We start from the raw sequence: 5,694 nt of genomic DNA, 5'->3' as shown, positions 1-5,694 counted from the left end.
GAACTGAAAAGACAGAAACATAAATACAACGTATAAGTGAAAAAGGATTATCATCAAATCACTGAGAGAGAGGATCAACAATCTCCGTCTATTTGATGATAACAAGAAAACATAAAGAAAGTTGTCTTATCAAATAATAGTAAGGAAAAGTTACATATAAAGTACATGTCCCCTTTTACTATTTTCGGATCTTTTTAAGTGAGTCGGTCTCAGCTTGAGAATTTTCCTTAAGTTATATCTAAGAGAAAATTACAAGTATGGAAACTGAAACTGAAAGCTTATTCGCTGACTTAGAGATTGTTAGTGAATGTAAAACGTAACACTGGAACTCATAGACTTGTGTCTCTATTATTTTTTTTAGGGATTTTTTTTCAGTGAAGTACATAAAATACTCATTTTATTATCATTGATAATATTACAAGTATTACAGTACATGTCTAGTGCTTACAGACTATAAGAATAATCACTGAAAGTAGACATAGTACAAAAAGTTACAAGGAAARGTAGATTGTTGTTACAAAGAGAAAACTATTCTAGAACACTTAGATCTATGTAGCTAGGTACATCTTCACCAAGGTTTCTTCGACGTAGGCATTCCCTTCGTATCTTCAGATCGATGACTTTTCTAGGCATGCTATCATCTATCCAAAGCAAGAGGTAAACCAAATGACTCATTGGACATAAATGTAACTCTGACATTCTCTGAAATCTGACTTCACCTGCATAGTCAAGGAATATAACTCCTAACTCAGGTTTAAGATGCACAACATTGGGTGTATATGGACCCTTATCTGGCAAGTCAAGATTCTGCATAGAAATGTTTGTACTCTGGTGACCCTTTAGGACTTTATCTAAGGAGAACTTTGTTTCATGTTCGTTCCTTAGGAATGGTCCATCATTAGGATCAGATAGCTTGAGTCTTCCCACCTTTCTTCAGAGATGGCCTGTCAGGGACCGCGACATACCTGGACATCCTTTTTATGAGCTCGTTGATGGTGTCCTCGATAATTGTCTTATGTCTCGACTTGGATTGCTGAATGGCTTGCCTGATCTCCATCCATTCGCTGTATCCATATTGGCCAAGGTAGGAAGGGTACTCGGTGATGGCATCGAGATTGTCCCTGGTAATGAGCATTGGGACTAGTTTTTCACCGTCTTTTGAACGTCCGCTGATGCTGACGTTGATAATCGGGCGGGGACTGATTCTCTTCTTCAACTTTGCTTCGCTCCACCGCTTGTCCTTTTCTACCAGCTTCAGGTTCTTCTCATGCTCAGCTTCTACAATAGAAAGAAGTTTAGCCTGGGCTTGGACAACATTCACCTTTTTCTTGGACTTTCTCTTGGAGAGGACCTTCGCAGCTAGTGACTTGGCAAGCTTTATGCCATCTTCAGTCTGCTTCTTCTGAAGCTCTAGCCCTTCTTCAGCCCGCAATGCCTCGAGTCTTCCAGCTTCAGAAAGGAAGTCGAACTCAGCACCACTAGAGGTACGAGAGGAATTTTTACTCGAGTCATCTGCTGGTCGGTAGGAGCACTAGAGATAGGGTGATCAGGGACCCACTCTAGTCGATTGCAGGTGGTTGATGGAATTTAAAGTTGATACTTTGAAGTGATTACTACCTGAGAGGTAGAATCTTCAAATAAAGGTTGTTGAGGGATATTGAACAATACCTTCAAGTTTCCTTCTTCAGCGACAACCTTGCCTTTAGACTTAGGGTCCTGGTTCCCTGATGGAGTAGATTCACCTTTCCTTTGCTTCCTCTAGGATGCAGAATCCCTGAGGGTGACTCCCTTGGTGGCGGTTGATGGCTTCTAGTACTTGATGGTAAAGTCATCTTCATCATCATCGTCCTCGTCACCATCTAGGTCACTTCCGGGGCCTGGAATGGTAGATTCATCATCTTCATTGTCATTATCTTCGTCGTCATCATCATCATCATCATCATCATCACCAGCAGCGATGATGGAAGGAGCATCATCTCTAGGGATGGCATCGACAACCTCAGCTGAAACAGCTTCGGTGGTTGGGATTACAGGAGCAGCAACCGCTTCAGCTCTAGGAGCCTTAGCTTCAGCTTCAACTATAGCTGATCCTAGACCAATAGCCGCATAAGGAGCAAGAATATCATCAGATGATCCACCAGCATCGAACCTCATCTCCCCCTCTCTGGCTAATACTTGAGAGAATTTGTCAGAGAGTTCGTCCAAGCGCTGACGCTGGAGAACCATTACCTCCTCTAGCCTTGATAGAGCACCGGCTAGAGTTGTCGTTGCCTCATGCGTCTCATAGAGCTGGGCATGATCATCGGCATAGAAAAAAGGTGGGATCACTGGAGCTGGTTGACGGACAGCATCTAGGATATGCTGAAGAAGTCCAGTCTGCTGAACGGCGATAGCCTGAGCATCGTCAGCCCTGCTGGAGAGAGCAACAATGGCGTCGGTATTGGATTGAACAACTTCTTGGAGAGTCAGGAGGTGACTCTAAACTTCTTGAACGTCCGCCTGGATAGCGAGGAAGCTCGCATCAAGGTCAGCCTGGCGGGGCATCTCTTGGTGGACTTCGGTTATCCTGCAGAGAACGAAATCAACAACAGGGAGGGAAAGTTTAATATCAGATGTCATATCATAGTCATCATCAAGTTCGTCATCCCCTCCATCCTCTTTCTCGCCCCCATCCTCTTCCTCTCCCTCAGCATCAGGCTGATGCGTAGAAGAAGGACCTGCAAGAGAGGAAGTGTGAGCAAACAGCTCAAGGTTAGTAGAAATGAACGGGTAGGAAGATGAAGTACCTGAGGGGCCATCAATGACATCCAAAAGATTGTCACTGGCGTGAGCAAAGATGTCATCGAGAGGATGGACATTTGTATACTGAGGAGTGTCGAAAGGAGCAACCTTAGGTCCAGTGGTGTGTGTCTCAGTATCAGGGAGGACAGACGCTGATACATCATCGACATGTGTAAAGACCAAAGAAGGAGGAGAAGAGAAAATGGTTAAGAAGAGACGTGGGTGTTCAGCGATGGTGGCGCTGATATTCACACCTTTAGCGATTTGGGTCATTGAGGCAGTTGGGGTAGGTACCACGAATACGACAGTGATGAGAGAAATCACTGAAGAGTTAGGTGGATTAGCTAAAGACGCCTCGGGTGTAAGGAGAGTTTCAATAGCTGAAACCTTTTTGTTAGGACTGAAAATCAGTATTAGATTGTATTCGCCTTGAAAGTTAAATATTGTCTATAATTGTAAAAGTCATCGTGTTTGACTTTTCTTAGACAGGTTTGACTTTGACTATGTTTAGATGTTTGACCATATAAATAAGAGTTTTTCTTGTAATTGCTGTGAGAGAGCTTTATTGTAATATACATTACGAAAAGTGAGGTTTGACCAGATTTATGATGTTGACTTTCTCTCTCTATCCTCATATGAATGTTCTTGAATGTTTATATCAAATCTGCCATTGTTATGAAGATTACATGAAGTTGATCAGTAAAGAGGGACACACAATTGGTATCAGAGCAGAAATGCAAGAAATCAGAAGAAAAGATCAATAGATTTGAAGATCTTTGAAGATTTTTTTTAATTTTTTTAGAGTTCTTCATGTTCTTCATTTTTTTAGAGTTTGATCCGATTTTTTTTAAAATCTTGTGTTTTCGTGTTAAAATCATGATCAAAATGTTCAGAATTGAATTGTGAATCTTTGTTATTCACAAACTTTTGTGATTTGATCATCGCATATCAAGATTTAATCGGTTTTTGTGTTTTAATTTTTTTTTCGTGTTCTTGATTTTTTTAAAGTCAGTGTTTTTGATCCATTTTTTAGTTAAATTTTTTCTATTTTTGTGTTTTTGATAGTTTTGATCTGTTTTTGGTCTTTAGATTAAATCTGTTGAGTTAAATCATTCAAAATTCAAGAGGCCCATTTTGGTTTTGGCCCAACAGACAATCTATATCTTTCTTTTTCAATCGATCAACCGGATTCTTATTCGCACAAATCAAAAGGTACAACTTGCACAAATCGGTCAGCCGGATTCATAAATCGTTCAATGATTCACAGCCAGATTCAAGGACTTTCATTCGGATTTCTTAATCGTTAAGGTAAACTTGAGCGGACATTTGACCGGATTCGATTAACTAGTGACCGGATAAGTGACCGATTTATCTAAATCGTTCGATTGGCTTGATCGGAGTCCACTTTATCGCCTGGCATCACAGGTAAGTCATTCATCCTCAATCTCAGGTTAAGGCACACCATTTGAGCGGACTTGTCCGTGTCCGGATAAGTAATCGATTGATTGGGTGATTGTTTTGTGAAAAAGACTTGAGCGGACTAATGACCGGATATCTAAATCGCTGACTAAATTGTACATCTCGTGAGCGGATAAGTGTCCGGATTCACACAACTCTTGACCGGACTATGTTAAATCGATTGAAGGTTGTCTGAACTAAAGTTCCCGTATTGTTACTCATCTGGTGTTTGTGTCAAAAGGGATTTTCATATAATTTTCTTTTAAGCTTCAAGGATTGTGAGCGGAGGTAGTAGAACAGTTCCTGTATTATTACTGTATTACAAGCTACACAGGTTTCTCTGTTAAAATCTCTCATATTAGAAGGATACTGTGTTGAGCAGTTTAGCGGGCTGTATAGTGAGCAAATTTCAGACTGTTCTAAGTTGCAGGCTTAATTTGGACAGGTTCATATCAGATTGTGCAATATGGAAGCTGATGGTAGAGTTCTCTAAATTGGATAGCAGCCTGTTTAAATCGCTCAAGAAATCAGGTGGACAAACTCAGTCAACAGTGGAGAAGAAGGTGTTTGCTGTTCTTCAAACATGCTTGCTGTCATAAGCCACTAATGCCCAGATCTCATAGGTTTAAGCAGGTTTGATCGTATTTGGACTGAATCATAGATTTAATCTGCTTATTGATGCAGTAAACTGTTTAAGCTGTGTATTAACTGTATGAATATCCTGTTAAGCTGTGTGTATTGATTTGTATTGAGCGGACTTAATAATATTCAAAGACTGTTTGATCTTTTTATCAGATTTGAGCGGACTACTGTTCTGTTCCTGCTGTTTCTTTTTGGTTTTGAGGATTGTCAGACTCTAGCAGCAACAACAAATTAGCACACAGAATCTATTTTGTCATGCAACTCTTTGGAACCTCCAAATTCACCATCTTGATAAATTGCTTTAGCTTGTTGGAAATAACCAGCTGACTCTGTGTGTATATTCTTCATTTCATGGAATTGAGACTTCAAGTACTCATTCTGAAACTTGAGCTCTACCACCATTTGCATCAGCTGATCTTGAGTATCATCAGAATTGAGGTTACTATTTGATAGAGCAGTACCCTCATTTAGATATCCACTATTTTGAGGACTCGTAGCTTTCAATTTTTCAGAATTGAGGTTACTATCACATAAAGCAGCACCCCTTGCATTCCAAGAGAAAGAGGGTTTAAATCTTCAAGCTAACAGCCTAACTGTGTTTGTGATTTGTTTGTTCAATTGTTTTAGTGACAGGTACATCAAAGGCTACTTGGAACTTTGTGACAGATTTGAAGCAGATTTTGCAAAGTTGTTTGAAGAGATTTTGCAAAGAAGTCACTAAGATTCATCWTGGAAAGGAGGATCAAGTGTGGAATGAGGATTTGAAGCCTGCTGGTTCTTGTTAAAACAATGTTTTTGTCTTAACTGTTTTTG

General features: G+C 40.1%; 1 long non-coding RNA gene across 1 annotated transcript; it reads left to right on the top strand.

Moving 5' to 3' along the window:
* The first annotated feature begins 4,024 nt into the window (after positions 1–4,024).
* LOC112501168 lies at positions 4,025–5,694 on the top strand. Its single transcript, XR_003067429.1, has 3 exons — positions 4,025–4,206; positions 4,685–4,872; positions 5,509–5,694. It is a non-coding gene; the product is annotated as an uncharacterized LOC112501168 (long non-coding RNA).

Source organism: Cynara cardunculus, assembly GCF_001531365.2.
Source record: "Cynara cardunculus var. scolymus isolate 2C chromosome LG 1, CcrdV1, whole genome shotgun sequence".
Lineage (NCBI taxonomy): Eukaryota > Viridiplantae > Streptophyta > Magnoliopsida > Asterales > Asteraceae > Cynara > Cynara cardunculus.
Note: the sequence above shows the minus strand (reverse complement) of the source record. Positions and strands in the feature narration are given on the sequence as shown.